The sequence below is a fragment of the Aulostomus chinensis genome, chromosome 21 (assembly GCF_037954235.1).
Source record: "Aulostomus chinensis isolate RoL2024-O1b breed Wild chromosome 21, RoL_Achi_v1.0, whole genome shotgun sequence".
Lineage (NCBI taxonomy): Eukaryota > Metazoa > Chordata > Actinopteri > Syngnathiformes > Aulostomidae > Aulostomus > Aulostomus chinensis.
Window position 1 is genome coordinate 20,189,625 of NC_141340.1, and position 11,455 is coordinate 20,201,079.

The 11,455-nt window shown below is 39.8% G+C and overlaps 1 long non-coding RNA gene across 1 annotated transcript; it reads left to right on the plus strand.

Annotated features, from left to right (window-relative positions):
• The first annotated feature begins 7,325 nt into the window (after positions 1-7,325).
• LOC147242009 (uncharacterized) lies at positions 7,326-10,086 on the plus strand. Its single transcript, XR_015111085.1, has 3 exons — positions 7,326-8,287; positions 8,987-9,061; positions 10,044-10,086. It is a non-coding gene; the product is annotated as an uncharacterized LOC147242009 (long non-coding RNA).
• Positions 10,087-11,455: the final 1,369 nt, after the last annotated feature.

Genomic DNA, 11,455 nt, shown 5'->3' on the forward strand with positions numbered 1-11,455 from the left:
TATCTATCATCTATCTATCTATCTATCATCTATCTATCTATCTATCTATCATCTATCTATCTATCTATCTATCTATCTATCTATCTATCTATCATCTATGTATCTATCTATCATCTATCAATCTATCAATCATCTATCTATCTATCTATCTATCATCTATCTATCTATCTATCATCTATCTATCTATCTATCTATCTATCATCTATCTATCTATCTATCTATCATCTATCTATCTATCTATCCATCTATCATCTATCTATCTATCATCTATCTATCATCTATCTATCTATCTATCATCTATCTATCTATCTATCTATCATCTATCTATCTATCTATCTATCATCTATCTATCATCTATCTATCTATCTATCATCTATCTATCTATCTATCTATCTATCTATCTATCTATCATCTATGTATCTATCTATCATCTATCAATCTATCAATCATCTATCTATCTATCTATCATCTATCTATCTATCTATCATCTATCTATCTATCTATCTATCTATCATCTATCTATCTATCTATCTATCATCTATCTATCTATCTATCCATCTATCATCTATCTATCTATCATCTATCTATCATCTATCTATCTATCTATCTATCATCTATCTATCTATCTATCTATCATCTATCTATATAGCTATCTATCTATCTATCATCTATCTATCTATCTATCTTTCATCTATCTATCTATCTATCTATCTATCATCTATCTATCTATCTATCTATCTATCTATCATCTATCTATCTATCTATCTATCATCTATCTATCTATCTATCATCTATCTATCTATCTATCTATCTATCATCTCTCCATCTATCTATCTATCTATCATCTATCTATCATCTATCTATCTATCTATCTATCTATCTATCTATCTATCTATCTATCTATCTATCTATAATCTATCTATCTATCTATCTATCGATCTATCTATCGATCTATCTATCATCTATCTATCTATGTATCATCTATGTATCTATCTATCATCTATCTATCTATCATCTATCTATCTATCTATCTATCTATCTATCTATCTATCTATCATCTCTCCATCTATCTATCTATCTATCATCTATTCTATCTATCTATCATCTCTCCATCTATCTATCTATCTATCATCTATCTATCTATCTATCATCTCTCCATCAATCATCTATCTATCATCTATCTATCATCAATCTATCATCTATCTATCAATCTATCTAAAGACAGACAAATTAAATTGGTTGGACGCTCTACCGTTGGCTCTAATGACAGTTTGATGCTCTGTTAATCAGGGAACAGGTTTCACCCCATTTGAACTCTCCACAGGAAGGCACTTCCCAGGACCAGGAGCAGGCCTACCACCAGTGGAGCTGGAATTCGAAAGAGGGCACAAAGCATATTTTACTGAACTCCAAGCTCTCATTTCAGATTTCTCCAAACAGGTCCAGGACAAAAGACAGGCGACGGTTGAGGGCATCCTCCCCACTGCTGACTGGGTCCTGCTGAAGGTCATCAAGCTGAAGTGGTCTGAACCCAGGTGGACCGGTCCATTCCAGGTGAGAGGACGTCCCATGCGGTGCAGCTCAGAGGGAAAGGAGACACGTGGTACCATTGGAGCCAGTGCGCAGCGGCACAGGAACCAGGCAGATCGGTCCAGGAGATCCACACAGACCTTCAAAGACGGTGCAGACTCGGCTGAGTCAGATTCAAACCCTGACCTCAACAAAGGGGCAAAATAATCCCCGGTCAGTGGCAAGGTCACAGGGTAGTCGACCCCTGTGACTGAAGAAAGAAGAAAGAAGATACCACCCAGAACACCTGACAACATAAATGATGGACAATGATTCTGCTCATCTTCCTGTCTGGTCGTATGTTTTACTTTTCTTTCCGCTATGCTCAAGTTAGCCCTCACAGGCAGCACTGTGTTTTAACTGCTTCAAGCTGAATCAAGTGGATTAAAAGCTTCTTTGCATTCCTCTACTAATTGACGAGCCAGAAGATCCTGAGGAGGAAACTGATTTTCAACGTTACTAATTAGAGTGATCTGCTAAAGGAGATCAAAAGGGGGAATTGTGAGAAAATGAGCTTTTGATCATGTTCTGTTCATATGGTACCACCATATCAGGAGTTGATTGTGTATCAGTATATGACGTGATTGTTTGTATTAAGTTGTGCAGGCTGCTAGTTGCACCCGAACTGTCAAGGCTGACTGACAAAAACAACAGGACAAGACGACCTGACTGTGCAGGAGGCAGGAGTACTAATCAAGAAGTGTGATATGCATGAGTGTAAAATTACGTATGCAAAAGAGGTGTGGCTTCAGGCATATATTCACTGTCTGTTAATATCTTATTCAGACTCTCTGCCTGTAGTGGGTCTCCAGATAGATCTGTGTCTGCTTTGTTGTGTGACATAAAGTGTTGATTTGTCTAAAGCAGACGACTCCGGTTGGTCTCCTCTCATCAACGGACCGGTGAAGTCGGCGAACTTCAACAGCTGCTCGCAGCTTTAATCATTTCTCTCACCTTACTCTTTGGTTAGAAAAAACTACAGATGCTACCTTTCCTCTTCATTTCTGTCAAATCCAAAGTAACTTTACAATGATTTCCTTGACAAATGTTTAACCCATATTAGCATTTGTATGTTACGTTACACAGAACTAACGTCAGACCTACTGTAGCTAACATTACATGTACACTTGGTGAAATAACATTCTTCAACCTGATTGTCTTTGTCTCAAAATCAGCAACAGGACTCTATTAGCGTTGTGCTTTCATTATTATTTAATTTGATGTGAGAAAGTTAATCAATCTTTACCTCTTTCCTCCCGGGCTGCAGTCTTCTTTACTTGGCGCCCCTCACTTTTCAAAACGAAGCAGTCTGGTTCCGCTGTCGTGTGATCTTGTGCTGCGTTCAACGCTCGTAAATGTCCGATTAGCCATAACTTTTCTTTGGATTCGTTGCTGCCAACTGGGGTGGCAGCCGGGGTGGCAAGGCTTTATTTTAGGGTGGCAATTGCCACCCTATGCCACCCTGGTAGATCCGCCCCTGACACATAGACGGACAGCGTTTCATGCCAACCCCCCACCTCCTCCTCCTCGTGGGGAAATTCGCACAGGAAAAACCTCTGAGATGTAACGTTAGGCCTACTTCTCTACGACCAGAAAAGTTGATCATGTTTGGACACAGTTACCGGTGTGTGACACTGCGCACAGTACCGGTTATCATGACTTCACCCTAAATAATAAACCTCCTGACCGAATCAAATAACTGTGGGGTGGTGATGTTACTTTGTGTTAAACTGATTTGCTTTTCAAGGTCCTCTCTCCCAGAGGGTTGCAATGTTGGGGATGATTTTTTTCATTTTTCATTTTTTCCATTTAATTCATAAATAGCCAGAATATTTTTTTTGGCTTGTTTATAATGCATCCCTAAATATTGAACAGACAGCAGGGGGAGCTCTAGTGGGCTTGAACACTGTTTAAAATTAAAAATTCAAATTTGACAGCGGAATTTTTTCTCCCTCCGATGACGAATCCGATTCGGATAATAACCTCTCAGCGTCTCTCACTCCTCGGCTGAACTCGGCTCAGCCGAGACCAAAAAAACGTGCTGACACCAGGCTTTTATTGTGTTTTTTGAGGATGTAAATTGGCGATTGTAACATGGGGGTCTATGTTTATTGCTCCCTTGTGACACCAGCCCCCAGTGGCAGCCGTGATATTGCAGGTTTTTTGAACACGGAAGTGAGCTTCTCTTCTCGGACCGACAACTGCCCTCTTGTATTTACTATGTTGCATATGTGTTTTGTTAGCAGTACTCGTCACTGTCTCTCTTCTTTGTGGGCTCTGAATGTGGAGGTGCAAACAGTGCTCCGAGAGCGTATCTACGAGGTACCAGTTGCTAAAACACTACAAACTGAAGCATTGTCATCACGGTCAGAGACACTCATGTCCATGCACTTTCTATGAATGTCCATGCTCATTCAGAACATGGAATGCTCTTAAAACTCATTTGAGTCGATGTCATGTTGATGCATCAGGTACTAGAAGTGCAGAGATGAGAGTTTTTATACGGCCTTTGTACCCTGGAAGTGAAATACCATCTAGTAGAGAGTACTTTTCTCACATCAACAATCATCTGAAGCATTATGAAACAGTAACTTGTGTGTTTCAGGACTGTACGTTTCAGACTGATGTATATGCTATGTACAAATCACATAAGAACAGGACGCATCCACATTGCACAGTAAAAGACTTTAAGGTTGAAGTAGTGAAAGGTGGCCATGTAAATGGGATGACCATGCATCTGAAGACCATCCAGGTGATGTAGAAGAAGCTTCTTCACACATAGATTGTCACAATCGGATTGAAACTGACACACCAAATGAGAACTTGCAAGAAACAATCATTCAAAAATCAGCAAGTGTTCTTTTGAAGTTCGAGGTTTTTTCACGTGCCACATTTCATTTTGACCTCAGCAGCGCTGCCTATATCACACAGCACAGCTTTTGATGTTTTCAGTAAACATAACCTCCACGTTGACCAGCTCATAATTAATGAACTCAGCGTTGCCATTTCTACGAGTAATCCTTTGGTAAAAGCTACTGCTGAGGGCGGTCCACTGGCAACTGCCTTCAGACGCAAACAGTACTACAAGGAAAAATTTAAGGTTGTGGAACCTGTGGAGTACGTACTTGAGGCAAAGTCCAACAAAACATTTCAGTATGTTCCCTTGTCTCTGCAGCAGTTACTTGCTCATAAAGATATAGTTGATAATCATACAACTTCATCTTCAAATGTAAACCAGTTTGTGTGTTTTCAGGATGGGGAGCATCACCAAAAAAATCCTTTTTTTGGTGAGGACTTAAGGGTTTCCCTGTGTTTTTACATTGACAACTTTGAGGTTTGTAATCCATTGGGATGTCGCGCAAAAAACACAAACTGCGTGCAGTTGACTGGATTGTAGGTAACTTTCCTCCTGGTAGCAGCTCAGCCCTTTCCTCAATCTACTTGGCACTGTTATGCAAAAGTGATTATGTTAGAACCTTTGGCTATGAAAAGATATTTGAACCTCTATCGCTTGATGTAGTGATTCTGGAACAGCAAGGCCTTATATGGTCCACATCTTGGAGTTTGTATCAAGGGCACAATACAGTGTGTTGTAGCTGATAATCTAGCAGCTCACGGTCTGGCTGAGTTTGTCGAGAATTTTTCAGGAAAATATTTCAGTTGATTTTGTACGGCTCAGCTTTCTGACATCCAGACGCAGGAAGTAAAAACAGGAGTTTTCGAGCGCAGAACCAAGGAAGTTCACGAGCTTCACATCAACGCAGCTCAAGAGAAGGGGATAAGGTGCTTTGGGATAAGAAAGTCTTGCATTTTAACTGACAGCCTTTCTCACTTTAATGTGACAACAGGTTATCCCCCAGATATTGTTCACGACTTGTTTGAGGGCATAGTTCCTGTCGAGTTGGCACGGTGCATTCAGGTGCTTATATCTAAAAAGTTGTTCACTCTTGAACACCTCAGTAATCTTATCCATTCCCTTCCTTACAAAGAGGAAGATAAGACTAACGGGCCTCATTTGGTACCAAAACCTTTAAACAAGAAACACACAGTGGGCGGAAACGCCCACGAAAATTGGTGTCTTCTTCGCTTACTACCTCTGATTGTAGGAGAAGTTGTTCCCAATGAGGAACCTGCTTGGCAGGTGCTTTTGGAGTTAAAGGACATAGCAGAATTGGTCCTTGCACCTGTCCACAATCCAGAATCAATTGCATACTTGGAGTGCAAAATATCAGATCATCGAAAACGCTATCAGGAACTGTTTCCAGATCAAAGGTTGTCGCCAAAACATCATTTCCTGGAGCAACTATCCGGAAGTGATCAAATGTTTCGGTCCCCTTGTGCCATTATGGACTATGCGATTCGAAGCCAAGCATAGCTTTTTTAAGCAGGTTGTGAGGCACATAAATAACCTCAGGAATGTAACTTTGTCATTGGCAACAAAACACCAGCCAATGATTGCCCATCATATGCCTTGTCCTGACAATGAACACCTCTCCTCGGATGTTGTTCAGATCTCAGAGGTCCCATTGATGTCCTCAATGCTGATGATGTGAACACAATTGCCCAGAAATACTCTGGAACCAGGAGTGTAAACCTCACTCAAAGTGTCTCTGTTCATGGCATCAAGTACAAAAAGGGATGATCATTGTGCATGGATCATGTGGTGGCCTGCCTGAATTTTCAGAAATCATTCAGCTGTGCATTGCAAAATATGATTTGAATCTCATCATTAAAAAACTGACCTCATGGTACAGAGACCACGACCGAGCTTCTGAGTTGCACCCAGCGGCACAGTTTGCAGTGGTTGAGCTGAAGCAACTCTCTGACCAGCGTCCTCTGGCTGACTGCAGAGGTGGATCCTTATGAGTGGTTGCTTTAAAAAGATTTGTACATGTGACAGGTAATTTCTTTAAATGCAATATGGTACAATGGTTTGCCGGATATTAAAACTCAGTTACTCCTAAATAAAGTGTTGCAATGCTGAAATTCATTGTGATTTATTAGAAAAATGATCAAGTATTTAAAAAAATATTTGAAATTATTACGTATTTAAAAAATAATTTAAAAATGATTAAGAATTTTTCTTCAAATATTTAAAAATTAAAGCAGAAGTCAGTGATCCGGTCATTTTTAGCTAACTTCTGGTCAGCAGAGGAGTTAGCATCCCCCACCCTCGTCCAATATCTACGTCTCCTCCTGCCGTTCTGTCTCCTGATTGGATAACGCTTGTATCCCACAAGGAAAGTTTCCTCCTTGTTTACAGCGGAGCAGAGTGACTGAGAGACCCGTGTTTCGGCTGAAACACTCTATGTAAGTGATTGCTGTCGGAAAATAGGACAATTTACGACTTATATGAACAAAAACATTCCGCTGACTTCTGCTTTAAGTATTTTTAAAATATTAAAGTATTTTAAATATATTAAAATTATGACGTATTGAAAACATTTAAAATGATTGTGTATGTTTTGTTTTTCAGAATGAACACAAGATGCCTGCATCACTGAGAGTTGTACTTGGAGTGGACAATGCATCAAAACTAACTCTGCCCAATGGGACGCCTGATTCAGTCGACGCTCTCAAAGAAGACAATTCAGCTTGTGTGGTAGTTTCAGACGACAGTATGGAGACACCGAACATGACAATGAGTCTGTGACCTTGACAGAGATCTCAGAAATCAAAGACAAGAGCACTGTTAAAGTCATTTACCTAACAGATGAGTGCGACATGTCCACAGGTCAACCTGTTTCAGGGTGGTTAGATGACAGTTCTTTGTCCACAGCATCAGACACTGATATACTTTCCTCCGCTGAATCGACATCTTCAGGGTCTTCCCTTAGGTCACAGCCATGGCCCCAACATTTCCAGATACCTGAGTTTAATTATGAGGTACAGATTCAGTTGCAAAGGCCAACCAAGCCTTCCAGAACAGTGGCACTCTTTTGAGTCCAAGTCCCAAACTCAAGTCAGACATACTTGATGGTTTGGCATCAGAAATTGTCAAATACAAAGTTTACCCTTCAAGTTCAGAGTTTGATGATGTCGCTGAGGCCCTGATAACCAAGTATCCTTGTTTAAAGGAGCAGGGTTCAGTTACCGGCTTTTATGGATGGAAAATTAGTTTGAAGTATAAAATGGCAAACGACAGCACAAGACTGAGGAACACTGGCTGCCCAGAGTTGAGCATAAACGCTGTCCAAGGAAAGCAAGGTGCCAGGGGTCAAGGTCCAAACCAGGTGAAGAAGCCAAAGAAAGCAGAAGTCAACTTCTGTCCTGATGACCCAGCAGGCAAAACCAAAGAGAGCCTTGAAAAGGAAAGGGAAGCACTTTCATTAGAGGTGAAGAAGAAGAACCACCAGCTCATCAACAGTAAAATGGAGAAAACCTTCGCCCATAGAAGACGAGAAGTAGTTGAAGGCCCTTCATAGTAGAGTTAAAAACAGATGGCCGGCCCTGTTTTCTGAGAATCAGGTCATGTGCATGTGCATGTTTTTTAATGGTTTTACAATTATTAGACAATAAGCTCCTCCTTTTTTTCATGTGAGTTTCTGTGTCCATCTGTTGCAGGTAAACAGAGTTCACCCGCACTACCACAGGCCCCCTGGTTTCAACATTAATGGCCCAACTGGATCATCGTTCCAGCCAAATGATGAAGGTTTTCAAAAAGAAGGGAGGGACACCAGGACGGAGAATTGACCTGATCATGGTTACCATGGACCAGGTATGTGGTTTGCACTTCAGCCCTGACTCGGAGTTGAGCTCTTAACATAAAGAAGCAGTTTGGTGTCACTGGGTAACTCTTTCCCTCTTGTTCAGTGTCGGAATTGACTTAATAGAGAGGTCAGAGGTAGGAACCTCAGGAAGTATTTTATGAGTTCCTGTGGCCATCCTGACCTCAAGGCACAAAAGGGCAATAGACCAGGACGAAGGGGGGAGTTGAGAAGCATATATTTAACAGGTGTTATTTCCTATATCCTATAGTCATTGGTTTGATGTGAATATCATCTGCCCTTTGTTGTTGATGGTATAAAGGTCGGGTCATTGTACAGATCAGCAGAGAACACTCAGCAGTCTCCTCTCCATGCTGCATGCATTAAAGAGACTTGATTCATCACACCGAGTCTGTGATTCTTCAGAGAATTACCAACTCTCAACGATCTACAAGGAGAATTTCCCTTACAAAGTTCTTTCCCTTTCAGGCTAGTTCAGATGTGCTGTAGAGCCATAACATAATCAAGTATATTATAATGAAAGAATGAAGTCATGAGCACAATTAACAATTTCTAATTCTGTTAATTCTATTTCATTATTCAGTTTTCTCTGCTTATGTCAGTTTCATATTAAAAGTTTCAAATCTAAAACAATAAGTTCTTTTAATAAAGGGTTTGTAAAATTTCTGTTTCTGTTTTGTTTCCCACAGAATCCAAGCACTGAAGTGAAAGCATTATGGGTCCACCTAAATGAAGACCTCGACAACCTTGTGAAGACGTGCTTGGTGAGTGGTAACCCATTTTACAGACATGAGTCAACCACAGCCTACAGTATAGTGAAGAGATCTAGAAAATGCAACTTGTTAGACACTGTTGTAATGTTAATATCCTGAAACCTATCTTGTTATGTGTAATTATGATGATTGAGCATCAAATTTCCCAAAGACAGCACAGACATGTAAAGGACCCATTTTAAATACAGACAGTTTATGATCACAAGGACAGAATTTAGAAAGGACACTGCAGGCTAATCATAGGACTCACTCCTGCAAACAACCACCATGAAACTCCTATACGTGCTCATTTGTTCAGCCCACAGATCACCACGATTGATGCAGACGTTCAAAAACACATCGTCACTGTCGACGTCTGAACAACCTCATAAATGCGACATTTTCCAAACTTCACCGTCCAAACTAACGAAATTTATTAAAAGAAATGATTTGGTGTTCACAAAGTCATGATGTTAAGGTGAGACATTCAGAATGTTCCCCCTCACAATCTGGCCGTAACACAGCCAGATTTCCTCCTCAAAAATAGCCTGACTTGGAGACTAAAATAATTAGGCTACCTCATATTGACGTTGTCTCTCAAAATAGTGAGTTGTTTACAAAATGACAGTCATTATTTTAAGTTATTTTCAGAGTTCGTCAGTATTCTGCGAGTCTTACTCAATACAGTCCTCCTGTCCAGTTGTTCAGATTTACTCAAGGCCTCGAGACAAAAAGATTACCTCGAGGAATTTTAGTACTTGAATTACGGTTTCGGCCCTATTGTAGATGATTGTAGTAGCTCGTTACATTCCACCACTGTTTCTGCAAACCATGGTGCAACGGAGCTCTGTGGCCCAAACTAGTACTTCCTTATAGGAGAAATTACATTAATTGTTCAACAAACAAGTGCCAGTCTTATTCTTTGAATAAACTGGCAAATATTAATGGAAAATATACAGTACATTAATCATATTTTTCTTTCTGCCATTTTGAGGATGTTGATGAAAGGGGTGTTGGGCGTCTACGCTGTGAAACAGGAGGGAGCAGAGCCAGCAGATTCACTGGAGGATGTTGAGTCATTGTTGAAGGGTGTACGGTGCTGCAAGACCTGACAGATGTGGCAAGTGCCTGCGCAACCCTGTTTAAACTTAAGCTGTCCCAAGGACCTGCGATACACTTTTGAGTTTCTTCAAAAAGCAGTGATGGGATTGGATGGGAACAAGCTGTCCACTAAGGTGCCAGTCCTCAAAAACAAACTGCATGAGTAAATTGCCACCAAGACTGTAGACGAGAAGTGGACTTGGATTGGATCTTGGTTTGTTCTTACTTGGGACTGTGGACTGATGCTGGACTCAACTGTCTTGTTTCAAGACTTTGTTTTGGTTGGTTTTTTGGTCTGTAATCGTCTTTGATATTTTTGCACAAGAGACTTGGAAAAGAGTTGGACTTTATGAAGGTAAAATTAAGATGTTCAGCATTTGATAGCTTGCTTGAGGAGTTACATTCATTTTGACCTCAGCAGCGCTGCCGATGTCACACAGCACAGCTTTTGATATTTCTAGTAAACATAACCTCCACGTTGACCAGCTGGTAGTTAACCAAATGTTTTGAAGTTATTTATAAAACTTAGACAGTTCAACAAATGTGGAATTTAAAAGGTGTGGGATAAAAAGAGTAACATACACACACACACACACACACACACACACACACACTCACATATATATATATAAATATATACACACTCTTTATTTTATTTCATCAGTATCAGTATATTCTCAGTTTTTGTGAATGCGAGTGTGTGTATACTGTTACATACACAATTGTACACATTATGTGTAATAGTCCCACTGTTTACTGTTTCCAGAGTAAAATAAAGGCTTAAGTGAAATTAAGCAACTTCAATTGTGTTTATTTAACTTCTTGATTTCGCCAGTACTACCAGAGTGTTGCATTAACAAACCTACTACGTTAATAGGGTTCATTTTTGTTAAGTTAACTGAACTCAATCACATTTGTGGTATCAGGAAACCCAACATAAAATTGTTGTGTTTATCCAACATAATAATGTCATGTAGCTTTAAGGTAAGAAGTTAAGTTACATTTACTTAATACGTGTTCTTCACATCAATAGTAATTTGCTTTTCCTATTTAAACAACACAGTTTTGTGGGATCGGTTGACATAACTCAGTTAAGTAAAAGCAACATTTCATTTCTTAGAGTACCATCTTTTTACTCAAATTCTTCTTTTTTATTACCATATTTTTTGCGTGGCAGAAATATATTTAATGAGTTGGCTAAAGTTGAAATATATACCTTCAGTTTACTCAAATGCTTTCTCGTTATAATAAGTTGCAGAATTATGAGATTGCCTCATTCTCAGGCGCACATGAATGATAGAACCA